The sequence below is a fragment of the Ornithodoros turicata genome, chromosome 1, assembly GCF_037126465.1.
Source record: "Ornithodoros turicata isolate Travis chromosome 1, ASM3712646v1, whole genome shotgun sequence".
NCBI classification, from domain to species: Eukaryota; Metazoa; Arthropoda; class Arachnida; order Ixodida; family Argasidae; genus Ornithodoros; species Ornithodoros turicata.
The window spans coordinates 143,401,898-143,418,610 of record NC_088201.1 but is presented as its reverse complement, the minus strand read 5'-3'; the positions used below and the strand labels follow the sequence as shown (position 1 = coordinate 143,418,610).

At 45.3% G+C, this 16,713-nt stretch overlaps 2 protein-coding genes across 2 annotated transcripts in view; both read right to left on the bottom strand.

Annotated features, from left to right (window-relative positions):
- The window catches only part of LOC135378661 (uncharacterized), a 52,189-nt gene extending 42,390 nt beyond the window's left edge, over positions 1-9,799 (bottom strand). Inside the window, exon 1 of the mRNA XM_064611745.1 lies at positions 9,653-9,799. The gene's annotated coding sequence lies outside the window, so the exon portion shown is untranslated. The remainder of the gene's footprint in view (positions 1-9,652) is intronic.
- Positions 1-16,713, bottom strand: part of LOC135386310 (uncharacterized) — a 532,914-nt gene that overhangs the window by 112,690 nt on the left and 403,511 nt on the right. The window lies entirely within an intron of this gene.

Below are 16,713 nucleotides of genomic sequence, written 5' to 3'. Positions count from 1 at the left end.
GTCTGGGTTACTGATGTAAAGATATCGCCTTCTATTTGGTAGTCGTCTGCTATCAATTTTGTGTTTCGTTTTAACTTCAAATTCACAATCTGCATTACTGTGATGTCGCGACCTCTATCAGCAAAGGTCTACAATCAAAGCTAATGCCTGCTCAATTCAAGAGGATCCACTTTGGTCTGTCAATTAGAAAAACCATAAACTTTTAGGAAGCTGCAGAAATGCTGTACAGTCAGGGCTTGCGTGACTCATTTTATGTCTTCATTATACGTTCAGTTCGATTTAAAAATATTCATATTCAATTTGTATTTGTATCTGTATTCCATTATTTAAGGTTGCGCAGGTCAGTCTAAGACCCACAACAGTGTTTCTAGTTGCAGTGGTGCATGCCTGTCTCCTACTCACAGCTGCGGCTGCTATTGCTAATGATGACTAAAGAAACTGGCATCGTACAGTGGTTTTAAAAAAGCTGTTGTGACACAGTTGTCTGAAACTGCTAAATTGTGGCAAAGTCTCTGTGTTCCGCCATTGCAATTGATGAGGAGTCAATATGGCAGCATACACGGCAAGAGTGGTGTGTTGTGCATTTTTGCCTATGCACTCTTTTTCCAACAACAAATTCTTAGAAACAAATCCAACTTGCTGCTCCTATTTGAGTGGATCAGCATAGGAACAAGAGCAAAAGAAAAAAGTAAACAAAGTAGAGCAATGTTTTCCAGAAAAGGAAAAAAAAAAAAGCCTCCTACAATTCTCTTGCACAGTTTCTTTGCCATATATTATTTTTTATGTTACCGTCAAATGCCATTTACAATGTGATGATCCATTTCAGATCGTGTATGCTGACACTGCAGATGGCTTAAGAGCTCCAAGCATTGCCCCATGACTCCTACAGAGCATGTGTGCAAGCATTCTTGCAAAATGAACAGCCGTGGGTGATGCCTTTCGAAAAAGCATCTTAATGCGAGGCCCGACATGTACAAAATAATGCGCAAAAGTATTTAAAGTAAGATGCTAAATACACAACATGAAACGTATTTAAAATAGAGCACAAAGTACTCAAAACTGAAAGTAATTTGAGTAAAGCACTAAATACCCAAGTATTTAAGATACTCTTTAAAGTACTTTAGTATTAGCAGTAAGTGAAACTCCTATTCTGAATGTGGCTGTACAAGTGAAAGGAATAAACTTCATCTGTGATATTTAAGCGCAGTGTTTATTTACAAGGCCTTTATGTCAAGTAATGTTTTGTGCGTTTTGGTGAGCTCAAGTGGTATATTCTGACCCAAAACTTTGTAACCGTTCCTGTATGGCAGCTTGGGTCTTTCAACTTCTGAGGCATGTTTATTGCTTTGGTAGCCAAGGAAATAAATGCCGGGATTATCTTGTACCTAATCCCCTGGGGATTCACCTGCGAATATGAATAGGAACAGTTTTCTGATGAAGGGGTCGGTATATTGACGAGCAAGGCCAAGCATGCGACCAGCTTATTGTACAGGAGGATGAATGACAGATGTGCGAATTCCCAAAAATAAAGAAGGAAAAAGCTGGGGGATGTTCCAGTGAGCTGAAAATCTGGACACTGCGGAGAAGTTTGCGGGGCACGGAATGTCGTGGAAGGAGAGTTTTGAGTACTGAGTAGCAAGTAGTGAAAGAAGTGTTTTAAATGCTTTAAAAGTACTTGTCATAAAAAGTATTAGGTACAATATCGAAATACAGAAAAAAGTACGGTCGACCCCCGTTTATCCGGACGGTGCCGTTCCCGGCGAAATCGTCCGGATACCGGGGCATCCGGATAAATGAAACGACAGAATAGAAACGTCCTACAGAGCAAGGTTTAATTAAAACACAGAAATCTCGTCAATGACAGCTGTTACATAGTAGTGTAGGCACTCGATTCCTGTAAACTTTTGCTAATTGCATAGAGTTGAGCCACCCTATTGCGCTGCTCGAAGAATGTCAGTGCGGACGCAAAGTGTCAATGTCCGAGCCATGTTTCTCACTGGCGTCATCGGCACCGTCTTGCTGCACATCATTGGAGGCAACAGCAGCCATCACACCGTCATCAGTCATAGCTGCACACGCGTCATTATCCTTATCAAAGTCAGCGTAGTCAGAAACCGCAGCATCATCTACGGCAGTCGCAGTGAGCCTCTGCTTCAGGGATCGCAGCTCGGCTAGGGGAATGTCTTCATCGGCCAACGGGCCGTAAGCTGCAGGCCCTCGGGTTGGAGTTTTCCCCTCTAGAACAGGACAGTTGCTCGAGATATTTCCAAATGACTCGACTTGTCAACGTGACCCAACGCACACAAACAGAAAAGGGGGTCATCGTGCACGGTTGTCTCCCCTACGGAGGAATGTAGGTTCCTGACGTGTGACGGGAATAACCCCAACACAGCGAAAAGGGTGACGAAGCGGGGTCAGCGTCTCTTTTTACTCACGGTAGTCCGGATAACTGAAGCTGGATTACAAGAATTTTCGACTTTCGTTCCCTGGAATTCTTGTCCGAGTCCGGAAGCTGAAGTCCGGATAAACGAGAACAAAATGCATGGAGGAAAACCCGTTCCCGTGTCTTTTATCCAGATACCGCGGGATCCGGATAAATGAAGTCCGGATAAACGGGGGTCGGCTGTATACTGTATTTTGAGTACGTACAAGTCTGCATGAGGCCGTAACAGCAACAAGATCGCTGATGCTGACATGGCTGATAGGTTGGAAAAAGTCAAGCAACAGCTCCAAGCCATACGCATGTGCTAGCATGTGCTGTGTCTTGCAAAATGAACAGCAGTGGGTGCTGCTCATTCACAAAAGCCACAAAAACATCATAATGCAAGGCCATAGCACCAACAGCATTGTCAATTTTCTGTCGTGCTAATCCACGGCAGAAAATTGTCTACACTAAGACACCCTAGAGGCCACTGTGTTCTTTCCAAATACATATTTATTCTACTTTCAGCAGAGAGAGTGTTATGCGAAACGAATATGATGGTGTGGATATTGTTGTGAGCTATGCAAACTGAAACATTCATTCTGCAGCAGACTAAACAGTGAAATGTACTTGAATCTTACTATTACAGATACAAGAGAGGGCTGACTTATGTGAAAACACAGCATGCCACATTAAAGATCCATTATACAGCTTCTGGCCTGTGAAAACTTTGCAGTGCATTACCACCTATCAATACAACCACAACATTCAGCTTTGGATGCATGAGCTGCAGACTGGTTCTTGTTTCCAAATCATCTGAAAATGTGCACATGGTGTGTACCCGTGCAGTACGAGATAATCATTTGACTTCAAGATGTGTAACCAGCAGTTTTGAGAAAAGCTGCTAAAAAGGTACAAATTACAGTAAGCTGCGTTATCTGATACAGAAAAGTAAGTTTCAGTTGCTGTACAGTCACCCGCAAAATTACCAAATGGCCCATGGTAACTGGACAACTGCTGCAACTTGCAGTTTCTTTTTTGCCACAAGCTCACACAAGAACAAATCGACCAAGAGACCATGCTGCATAGGTTACCACAACTAAAGGCAGCTGTGAATTCTATTATTGCAAGCAGATCCCCTTTCAATCAGCATCCATACCTGCCAACTTGGGAACATCCAAATTAGGGAGATTTCAAAAGCGGGGCGGGGGTGGGTGGGTAGGAGATGTTGGGTGGCATATTATTTGCATATGTAACAGGAGCTCACTTCACCCCAGTAGGCTCATCGGGCACAAGTCTTGCAGCAACAGACTTTGCCCTCTCCAACAAACTATCTGGGTGTCAAGCTTTGGCAAGGCTATGACACTTTCCCAAAAGAACGTGAGGGCACAAAACTATGTCTCTGTTCTCTTTGCAATGCCGAAATGCCCTCACATTCAACACTACTCGTTCAGCACTGCCTCAGTAATGTGTCTGAAATTCAAAAGCACATATGGACTTTGCAGGAGAGCTTAAACGTAATAGTTGTTGAACGAGTTAGTTAACGAGTCATTAAAAATAAAAAGTAGTTTGCATAATACGTCAGAACCATCACTCACGGTTGTACATCGCTGTGGTCAGTTCAGCGCGCATATCGTGACGCGTATCACGCGTCCCAATTCATCCGTGTATTGCTTCAGAAACACGTATACAGTCAACCCTCGATTTATGAACACCCTCGGTTCCCGGAAAAATCGTTCATAAATCGAGGGATTCATAAATCGAAAATTCCGTTAAGTCAGTACTATCGGCTGACGAAACAGTATTTGTGAGTTGGGATTGTGTTTATAATGCAATATATTGTGTAATTTTGCTTTCGACCATGCCTTCTGCTAAACACTTGGTCGTCCCTAATGCGTCCCCGGAAAACCCCTTTGTTGTTCGGATTTCCAGGGGTTTGAAACCGAGGGTGCAATACCTGGAAAAAGATTTGTCCGTTCCGGCATCGTTCATAAGACCACGCAATAATCCCACTGGACATTTCTGTTGACCTCGGAACCATATCCGTTCATAAATTGAAGGCAAAAACGCTGGGCAACTCCTAGTTGGTTCCCAGAAATTCCACTCATTATTCGGATATCGAGGTTCATAAAACGAGCAAAAAATGCATGTAAAAAGTTTGGTTCCTCGTGCTCCTGTTCATAAAACGCCGGAATTCATAAACCGAAGGTTCATAAATCGAGGGTTGACTAGATACTTGTTGCGCTTACAATGAGCCGTGATGTGCAATACGCAAGGTCGAAACAGTGCAAAGGCACCTTTGTCGCCCGAAAACATGGGGGAAATGCCCGGAAACTAAAAGTGCTAGAAGTAGAACCATGACCAGAACTCCTGAACTCCGTAACACACAGGCTCCGGGAAGCGGCAGCGATGGCGATGGCAATTTGGCTGGTATTGGATTGACGTTTTCGCCTTTGTGCCCAGAGAAAAAGCAGGCGTTCGAGATATAGAGGGGGAAACTGCATTTTCCGGGAGATTTGCTTCTCGGTCGTACAATCGTACAAACCGGCCGGAATCCAGGAGTCTCCCGGCTGAATCGGGAGAGTTGGCAGATATGCATGACATACAGATGGTAATTATTCGTATCTCGGATCTTGGATGCACACAGACGACAGAACAAAAAACAAGAGAAAACCTTCTAGAGTACTAGGTACTAGACTCTTCCATCCAGATACAGGGAAGGCATACATCACCACTCCCTTCCGCACAGGGATTTCCCCCCCTGAAATTTCTCAAGTGATCCCACCCAGCTCGGCCACCAACACGTTCTGGTAGCGAGTCCAGCGCAGCGAATTACATCCTGTACTGTCAAACTTATGCTGTAGGACCAGAGTCATGCAGATGATTGTACCGTGCATTTGTCCAAAATTATTTGAAAGTGACTGTTCAATGCATATATTGCACACATATATGAGCAAAAATGCGTGCGGGCACGCAAACTCAGTGTGGATCATGTAGAACAGTTTGTGCGCAACTCAATCAATGCAAGGTATTCTGCTTTTTTCGTCTAAGGTTTTCACCTTTAGCTGCTAGGTATTCATTGAGCTTCGTGAGACAAGCTACTAGTCTTTTTTTTTTTTTTTTCATTGTCGGTCGCGTGATTATGTACCTTAATGTTGAAATGCCGTTCATAATGAATCTATATTCTAATGTACTGTGTTCTGACGTAATAATATGTACAAATAAAACTGGAAAGCTGTGCAGATATGTCACCATTGTGACACGATTCCTTCCGTGTCTAAGAAAAATTCCGTAAGTGGAACCTTAACCAAGCATACCCCCCCCCCCCACCATTTGAAAGCTCAGCACCCCCCCCCCCCCCCAGCAGTGAAATTCTGGGGAAATCACTGCTTCCGCCTCCTCATCTTTATTTGGAGGGGGGGGGGGGTGCGAAGCTTTGAATGTTGCTCGTGAAACCGCACAAATTGACTACATCCTTTCAATCGCCGACCGAGGACGCAAGAATAGCAGCACACTTAAATTCTACTTCAGTTCTCTAGCCAAGTGTACGGAACACAGTCGAAATGAAAATAGTAGGTGCTCTTCATGTTTGGCTATACGGAATACTTTGCCCTTATTTAGAATCTTATCACAGCAAAAAGGCGTGTTTGTGGTTCTGCTACCGGCGTCGATAACAGAGGCCAGAAGCGAAAAGTGCATTTCAGAAAACGCAACGAATTTCACAATTTCCTGCGTCCTGAGCGGACGTTGAGTTTATTGACACTTGGGGCCCTATCCTCGTCAAAACTGATCTACCTCGATTACTTACGTCACAAGCTGTAGGGCGGGACTGCCACGAAATACTCCGCCCTTAAATCCCGCCCGTTTCAATTGAAATTTATACCTAGTTTTCCTTCGTATCCTCTCGGCCCTAACCTCGGACCGTGACCCTACGTCATTTTGACGTAACAATGACGTAAAAGATTAGTTTCAAAGCTGAAAATTAATGTAGCGAAAGAGGGTCGATTACTTTGAGCGGCGATGGGTTTCGTGATGGGTCCGCATGTGCATTTCCGTTTATTGTGTTGTATAAAGTCTGTATATGCTCGTCACAACAAAAAATTCACATCTTTCTTCGTTTCTGTTTAATAATGATAGAAAAGCACCGCTAACACCGTTTCTTTGCGCCGATCGCGGCATCGTATGCGTGAAAGTGGCGGGCTTTTCGAAGCGTGGTCAGAGCCGTACGTCGTACAATCAATGTTATTACAACGCAGCGGTGTGCACACAAAAAGCTCATCGATCAAAGTTCACTGTTTCTTGAGTAAAACTATCAACGCTCATTTGCGGTATCATTATCACCCCCACAGCTCACGAGCAAAAGAAGCATATTGAAATGCGAATTATCATTTCGCATATCGAGCACACGAACACGCAGAAAAATATAAAGAAAAGCTCATAAATAAAGCTCAAGATTTAAAGCACGAACCGGTTTCTCATAAATGCGTTTACGGCTCGCGCCACACTGTCCGTTCGACCCTTTGCAATGATCCTTCGCGCTTTTATCGTTTTGTTGCCTGCCACCAGCGCCATCTCACGGGCACATACCGAATTATAAATGCCAAGTACAATCGCGGTGTCATACAAACATTGCAGTCTTGCACACCTGTACGTCAAGAAAAATGACAAACCGCAAAAAAGGAAATTACGCGAGTGCTTTTCCGCGCATTTTCCACGAAATTCAGTTTTATGCCGGTAGTGTTTTCTGTTTCCGACACCGAGGAATCGAAGCAACAAGGTGCTCAGCGAAGGCAGATCACAGGTGTGGCCTTCGGATTCTCAGGAGGAAACACCGATAAGGCGGGTCGCTCTCCAAGATATCACGTGGGGCGATTGGTTGATAGAAGGTGTCAACCACTTTTAATATTCACGCCTTTTTCGATTGTGCACCAATGACAGAAGAAATTTAAAGTAATCGAGGTAGATTACTTTGACCAGGATAGGGCCCTTGGGTGCATCTATTGATCGTGCTTGATCCATGCGCGCTCAACACACACACCAAACACGAAGCTACACGGAACGAAGGCTGGCCACAGAACTTTCACCACTGCAACACTGTACTACGAGTAGTAGTTCACCTCCCACTTTCTTTGCTCCTTGCACCTGCTCTTCGCAATAATTCAATTCACATACGCTGTGCAAGTGCGTCTCTGCGCATGAGACGAGGCAGTGAGAGGGAAGAGGGAGGGCGCCGCTGTAGCTAATGGGGCTCCCCGAGTGGAGCAACCGGGATAGGAGATATGCGCAGAACGCTCGGTTACTTGCAGAGCGTATTCCAGTCTACCAGCTCCGGTGGCGCAGCGGTAACGCGGCCGTAACGGTAACAGCGGCCGTGCGCTTGGAGACTGGGAGGTCCGCGGTTCGAATCCGCGGGCCGGCTGTGCCGTCTGGGGTTTTTCCTGGGTTTCCCTCAGATGTGTAATAGGCGTATGCCGGCACAGTTCCCCCGAAGTCGGCCCATGGACGCACCTATCCTCCCCCACTTCACCCTTTCCTCTCCACCACCTTTCCCTTACCGAGAAACATGCCGCCTAATCAGGCAGGCAGACATCTCAGGTTCCTCCCAACGACACTCCTCCTCCTCCCTCCTCCTCGTATTCCAGTCCGTAAACACAAACTGGCCGCCATGTTGACCGCGGTAGCGGCTGAGTCCGTTTCTGGCTCCCACAGGTTTTCAGGCTGCCGCAGCGCCAACTAATAGGGTTGCAGCGCATTCTCCTATGCGTAAACTAGCCTACGTTACGGAATTTCGCTACGCGGCACTCGCGACAGCGGCGGACCAGAGCCGTATATTAAAAGGGAGTCCGGCCATTGGGAGGAGGCTCGGCCTGTCAATCACAGTTTCGCTCCTCTGATTGGTTTGCTTTTTACCAAGGGGGTCGCCATGACACCATACTGCCACCCAAAATGGCGACGAAAACAAACCCGGTGAAGCGGGGATTTCGTTACAAAAAATTTTCACAGATTAACCTGATTTTACGCTGCAAATGTACATCCTAATATAAGTTTCTCGGAAATCAGTTTCATCTTATGCTCATCCACTGATATCTAACTGAAAATAATACGTTTTGTCGACGTGTTAGGCCTAGTGAACACGGCGATCGCGGCGATCACAACGAAACCATAACAAAAACGGCGCTGTGCTCTATAATCTTATATTTAATTGCTGGATTTCATGGATATAAACACTCTTGCCTTTTATATACAAACTATTCATGTAGATTTGTTTAAAAAACATACCGACGACAGAATCTGTCCCAGCAGGTGGTTCTGCCGGCAGTGGTACAACGACGGAAGCAGACGACAGTTCCCGATGTGCCTTACGCTCCCTTGGTGGCGCACATCAAATTTGCACCAAAAATCCACTAGTTTTGCAGATTGCGTGAGGTATCCATTTCAATCCCATCCAATCCACTTGCCACCCAAAATGACGCTGCCCATGTTGGATACGGGGACAAATAGTGAGGATACGTTGATTGATAGCGCCCCATATTTCAGAACTCTATTGGTCGCAAAGCTGAAAAAGTGGGTGGAGCTTCAGGTATAGGCATGACCCATTAATGGCCAGACTCCCTTTTAATATACGGCTCTGCGGCGGACCACTGATCTCTGTAGTATAGTAATACAGGCAGCGGAGAAGAAAATGAAGGCAATTACCATTAAAAACTACAGGAACACGGCTGAAGCACGTTTGGAATACATCAGCACACTGATTCCTAAGAACAATGCGTGCTAATCAGCAATGAGGAGCGTTTAAAGCACAATGAATGCTCCAAATCAAATTGCTTCCCATTGTTTCCTATGGGAGCAGCCGGCGCCTGTGGGCTCTTCAACATGGTGGCCGGGTTGCCGCACCTCTCTCCCACGCGCCCCTCTCCAATACGCGATCCAGCCGCGGCGGTTCACCCGGTTCACCAGACACATGCCAGACACTGCCCGAGAGAAAGCCACCAACAGTGGCACCGGATGTTTTAGAGATGCCCGTTCCAGGGTCATCGCATCACTGCGAAAGCACCATCACCCGACTTCTACGACGTTTTCAGAAGCAATACACGTAGACCAAGGTCTGTGCATCTGGCAAATAATTTCAGGTCTTTTGCGCTATTTGCCAGCGCAGCAAGACGCAGCTATACCACTATCACCAATGACACTGTCACCCTGACTATGATAATAATGTTGGACATAAGTTACCTGTGCTGATGGCAATCTGCGCATCTGCTGTCAAGCTAGCACCGAAGAGAAAAAGGACACAACCGACGAAAAGGCAACGCAACGGACCAGCAAGCGTTTCGGACTTTGAAGCGGACTTTGAAGAGGGTCGCGTAGATATCCACATGCGCGAGACAAGGGCGAGTAGGCCCACCGCGTGTCGACTCCGCGGAGGAAAGTAGCTCCAGAGGAGGCACAGTAAGCGGGTTTCGCCGCCGCGAAAATAGTGTTGCCGCTGGCATTTCCCGCCAAATTCCGGCTATTTACTTTCCATTGGCTCCGGTTCCCCACGTGACCTCTGTCGATCATGATTGGCTGAGGCTCATTTAACCGGTGGATTCTCCCGCGTTCGTTACTCCGAGGCGCCGACCCGTCTGACCGTTGTGTAGCTGGCGTCTACGTGTGTGAGCAGACGGTGATTTCGTTTCGTGGATTTCGAAGATGTTTGAGCCATGGTCGAACGCCTGAATGAAAGGTAAGCAGACAAACGTATGATGCATGTCAGTGATCAGACGTTTAATACTGTCGCCTAACTGTGTGCATGGAGGTACGCCTTGTGCCGTATTACATCGCTTTCTGCCGGTTATCAGTCATGATCTGGTAGATGATTATGCGTGGCGTTACTTGTTGCGTTTCGTTGCGCTATTTGAATGTGTCTGATGTTTAATCCACTGGTGTGCATGAAAAGGAAAACAGCGTCAATTTTGTCACTAGGCCCGTAACGATAGCATGTCTTACATAGCGTATTCAGCCAATTAACGTTGCCTATGCTCGGGTCTACCATATCATTAACAGGTTCCTTTTCTTTTTTCTTTCATTCAGACGCCGACAGCTATTCGTTGCCTTGCGATCCGCGAGCATGTGGCCCCTGTCACCTGAAAATTCTACAGTTGCGCTGGGATGAAGTGGATGGCTTCTGCGACTCATCACGTGCTATGTATGTGTGTAATAATATCTACTTTGTCCAAACCTAATAGGTTCCCTTAAAGATTGTATAATATGATAGTCACGCCTTCTGTTGCTCGGCACTATTTATTCTTTATTTATTCTGCAGTATTCTGTAATAATCGTGTAAATTTACTTGCATTCAAATGTTGCTTCTTGTTTATATGTTTACCGTGTCAATAAATTTGTACATGTGAATTCCTTCGTCTTCTGGATCTTCATTTTCTGCTTCTCGATAATATTGGTGTGGAGAGGGCACGCGGCGCACATGCGCAGTTCGATCAGCCAGCGCGCGCTTTTTGGCGACGTTTTCCGGCTACTTTGTCATGATTCGTTACGGATGATCACGTGGTCAAGGGGGGGGGGCGGTGGTTTTCGCGGCGAAACTGTGGGAGCTACAGCTGCACTCCACTGGTAGCTCCGCACATCTACAGCTTTTTCCGCCGTTATTAATCCTCTTGTCGTACATTTTAATCCTTACACCATGATATTTAATCCTTTTGCCATCCGAATTAATCCTGCTTTCATTAATTTTAATCCTGCTTTCACATAATTTAATCAATTTCTCATGCGATTTAATCCACGTAACTATGTGTGGGCTACGTGACTTTTTTTGTATTTTGGGACAATTCCCATGTCTACGGGTGTTGCACATGTTTTTCATTATTGATTTGGGTTTCTGCGCCATAATGGGATACTGTGGGACTGTTAATCTGGATTATGGTATTGTTGGACTATTCCCATGTCTACGAGTTTTACCCATGGTTTTCATTACAAACGCGGGTCTCTGCACTGTAATGGGTACTCCGGGACTGCCAATCTGGATTATGGTGTAGGGGAACACCACCTCCTCTACATTTGGTGACCCGAACAACGAACACCATGTTCGGCGTAATTCGGCCATGCAACATCCCACGGCGACGCGCCTCTGCCTTGCCAGCGCCGTAGCGCGTGGCAGCAGAGGCGCGTCGTCGTCGTCTTCCACGGGCCGCCACATCGGTATTGTGGAACTATTTCCATGTATGCGGGTATTACCCATGCTTTTCATTAGATATGCGGGTTTCTGCACTGTAGTGGGATACTGTGGTACCATCGTTCTTGACTACGATATCTTGGGTCTATAAGGGCGTCTACGGGTATCTCGCACGTTTTTCATTAAACATGCGGGTTTCTGCACCCGCAAAGGGTTTCTGCACAGTAATGAAATACTGTGGGACTCACAAGCTTCATTAAAAATGGGGGTTTCTGCACTGTAATGGGATACTCTGGGACTGTCAATCTGGGTTGCGATATTGTGGGACTATTCCCATGTCTACGGGTATTACCCATGCTTTTATTAAAAACGCGGGTTTCTACATTGTAATTGTACTGTAATGGGATACTGTGGTACTGTCGATCTTGATTACGATATCCTGGGTCTATAAGGGCGTCTACGTGTTGTATTCCGCATGCTTTTCATTAAACATGCGGGTTTCTGCACAGTAATGAGATACGTGGGACTGCCAATCGCATTTACGATATTGCGGTACAATTCCCATGTCAATGGGTATTACCCATGCTTCTTATTAAAAACGCGGGTTTCTGTACTCTAATGGGATACTGTGGGACTGCGTATCTGGACTGCGTTATTGTGGGACTATTTTCATGTCTACGTGTATTACCCATGCCATTCATAATGCGGGTTTCTGCACTCTAATGGAATACTGTGAGACTCTCTATCTGGATTACGACATAGTGGGACTATGCCGCTGTCTACGGGTATTACCCATGCTTCTCATTAAAAACGCGGGTTTCTACATTGTAATTGCACTGTAATAGGATACGTGGATCTTGATTACGATATCCTGGGTCTATAAGGGCGACTACGGGTATTCCGCATGCTTTTAATTAAACATGCGGGTTTCTGCACAGTAATGGGATACTGTGGGACTATCCATCGCAATTACGATATTGTGGTACTATTCCCATGTCAATGGGTATTACCCATGCTCCTAATTAAAAACGCGGGTTTCTGTACTCTAATGGGATACTGTGGGACTGTCTATCTGACCTACGTTATTGTGGGACTATTCCATGTGTGCGGGTATTACCCATGCTTTTCATTACATATGCGGGTTTCTGCACTGTAACGGTGTGCTGTGGGACTGTCGATCTTGATTACTATATCCTGAGACTATATAAGCATGTCTACGGCTTTTCCCTGTGCTTTTCATTGAAAACGCGGGTTTTTGCGCTCTGATGGGATACTGCGGGTCTGTCAATCTGGATTACAATAGTGTGTTACTATTCCCATGTCAATGGGTATTACCCATGCTTTTCATTAAAAACACGAATTTCTGTACCATAATGGGATACAGTGGGACCGTGTATCTGGACTATGATATTGTGGGATTATTCCTATGTGTGTGGGTATTACCAATGTTTTTCATTAAATACGCGGGTTTATGCAGTGTAATGGGGTACTGTGATACCGTGAATCTTGATTACGATATCCTGGGACTATAAGCATGTCTACGGGTATTCCCCGTGCTTTTCATTAAAAACGCGGTTTTTGCGTTCTGATGGGATACTGCGGGTCTGTCAATCTGGATTACGATATTGTGGGAGTATTTCCACGTCTACTGGTCTTACCCATGCTTTTCATTCAAAATACGGGTTTCTGCACTCTAAGGGAAACTGTGGGACTGTCTATGTGGATCACTGTATCCCAATACAAGGTAAAACTAGCATATTTAATGAAAAGCTTGGGTAATACCCGCATACATGGGAATAGTCCCACAATATCCTAAACCAGATAGAGAATCCCACAGTATCCCGCTATACTGCAGAATCCCGCATTTTGAATAAAAAGCATGGGTAATAACTACAGACAGGGAAGTAGTGCCACAATATCGTAATCCAGATTGACGGACCCGCAGTATCCTATTACAGTGCAAGGAACCGCGTTTTTAATGGAAAGCGAGGGGTATACATGCATATAGTCCCAGTATATCGTAATCTCAATCGACAGTCCCGCAGTATCCCATTACGGAGCAGAAGCCCACACATTTTATGAAAAGCATTGGTAATACCCTCACACATGAGAGTGGTCCCACAATATCGTACTCAACGTTGACGGTCCCACAGTATCCCATTACGGTACAGAAACCCGTGAAACCCGTTTTGAATGAAAAGCATGCGTAATACCCGTAGACATGGGAATAGTGCCAGCATATGATAATCGATATTCACAGTCCAACAGTATCCCATTATAGTACAGAAACCCGCATTTTGAATCAAGAGCATTCAGGGTGTCGGAGCGAACCGAAAAACGGAACCGAAAAAAAAAACGCTATTTTGGTGCGAACCGGAACGGAATCGAAACCGTATACGTTTTTTTCGCTCAGGAGGGAAACCGAAAAATATATTTAACGGTTTTCGGTAAAAAAAAATTCGTCGGTTTGGACTACGGATAGGCGAATGAAACAGACGTCGTGTGCTCTGAAGTCATGTCATGGATACTATACGAGGGTTACGGTTACTGTGGAATGTATGTCGGTATACTATGACCCTTAGGCTCCCTTTGTAATGGTTTATCGTTGGCACACGTACACAGACATGGAGGTACATGTGACTCGCTAGCAATGTGCCGTAGTGTTCGCTTAAAATTGATCCCCCTAAACTCTCCTCAACTAAACAGCTACCCAAGGGGGCTGCATAACGGCTTCTTTATCGCTAATGTCGCGCAACGAGTCCCTTGTTTGAGAGCAGCTAAGTTGAATACATTTACGTATACGCGAAGGCAAGCCCGTGCGAAGTGGCAACCCTTTTTGTGTACAGGACACGAAGAAAATAAAACGGAGCCGTAGAGCGCGTTTGTGAGAGAGTGTGTTCCTCGATTTGCGTCGTACTCGTGCGGTGGTGCGTGCTGGCTAGACAGCAACAGACATTCAGAGGGGACGCGATCGCTGCAACCCAGCAAGAAAGTACTTTACGTATGACATCACGACAAACAAGTCCGTTTGTAGCATGCGCTTCAAGAAAGGAGAAAGCCCACTTCAACAGACAGTAACCTACAGGAACCAGGAGCTACCAATTTCACATCTGTCTATTAATATTAAATACCATGTATGCGGAATAAACGGGTTTACATTTTGTAACTTTTTTTTTGTGTGTGTGTGGGGATGAATATTCCCAGCAGAAGCGGAACCGGTTAAAAACCGGTATGAACCGCTATTTTTTTGCTCCGGAGGAGCACAGGTGCCGGATCGTTTATGATGTAACCGGAACGAAAACCGGAACGAAAAACGTTTCGGTTCGACACCCTGACTGAGCATTATTAATACCTGTAGACATGGGTATAGTTGCAGAATATCGTAATCCAGATAGACAGTCCCAGAGTATCCCATTACAGTGCAGAAATCCGCATTTTTGACGAAAAGCATGTGTAATGCCCGAAGACATGGGAATAGTCCCACAATATCGTAATCCAGATAGATGGTCCCACAGTATCCTATTACAGAGCAGAAACCCGCATTTTTAATGGCACACATGGGTAATACCCGTAGACATGAAAATAGTCCCACAATAACGTAGTCTAGATACACAGTCCCACAGTATCCCATTAGAGTACAGAAACCCGCGTTTTTAATGGGAAGCATAGGTAGTACCCAACGACATGGGAATAGTACCACAATATCGTCATTGCAATTGACAGCCCCACAGCATCCCATCAGTGTGCGGAAACCCGCGTGTTTAATGAAAAGCATGCGGAATGCCCATAGACGCCCTTATAGACTCAGAATATCGCAATCAAGATCGACAGTGCCACCGTATCCCATTACAGTGCAATTACAATGTAGAAACCTGGGTTTTTAATAAAAGCATGGGTAATACCCGTAGACATGAGAATACTCCCAAAATATCGCAACCCAGATTGATACAGTGCAGAAACCCCCGTTTTTAATGGGAAGCATGGGTAATACCCGTAGACAGCGGCATAGTACCCCTATGCCGTATTCCAGATAGACAGCCCCACAGTATTCCATTAGAGTGCAGAAACCCGCATTTTGAATGAAAGGCATTGGTAATACCCGTAGATATGGAAATAGTCCCACAATAACGTTGTCCAGATACACAGTCCCACAGTATCCCGTTAGAGTACAGAAACCCGAATTAATAATGAAAAGCATTGCAACACCGGTAGACTTGGGAATTGTCCCAAAATACAAAAGTCATGTAGCCCACACATGGTCACGTGGAATAAATTGCATGAGAAATGGATTAAATTGTGTGAAATGAGGAGTAAAATTAATGAAAGCAGGATTAATTCAGATGGCAAAAGGATTAAATGTCATGGTATAAGGATTAAACTGTACGACAAGAGGATTAATAACGGCGGGAAAAGCTGTAGTGCGTGCGGAAGTGCCTGCCGCCGCCGTCGAGGTCCACCCATAGGCTCGCTGTGCCGTCACCACTTACAACTAACCATGTTTCTTGCACCTTTACTACTGAAATCTTCGGAAAAGCTAATCATTCTGTGGCGATAAGGTTGCTGGCGTTCATTGATTTTGTGAGCTAGCTTTTCGAAAGAAACAAACAAAATGCAAGCAAGTTGGTGTAACAACACACATGATCCTCAGGATGTCCCCACAGTGTCACCGTGTCCTCGTCCTTCGATGAGTGTCCCCAGAACGACACTCGCGGATTGTCCGTGAAGTGTCATTCAGGTACGTCCTGTGCACGCCCCTGTGGGCATGTAGTGGGACGTGAAATATGTTAGCTGCTAAGACCCCTAAAATATTTAGTAGCACGTTTTCTTTTTGTGCCAATTTTACGCTGGTAGATGTACCCAGACTTCCCTGAGAGCTTGGGCTCAATGAGTGCCTCGTTGAAAACTATACTTTATTATGGCAGTTTACCAAGATGAATGGAGAATAATCAACACGTGCACAATTTGTGCAACTGCCAATGTTTAAGAATTGGACGAAATCATATTTTGAATATGACTGTATCAAAGCACTTGTCTGCCGGAAAGGACATTTTATTCCGCAAATTAAAGTACTACACTGCATTACAGCACAGCGAGCTAGTGAAATTTGCACATCACCAAGTTAAAC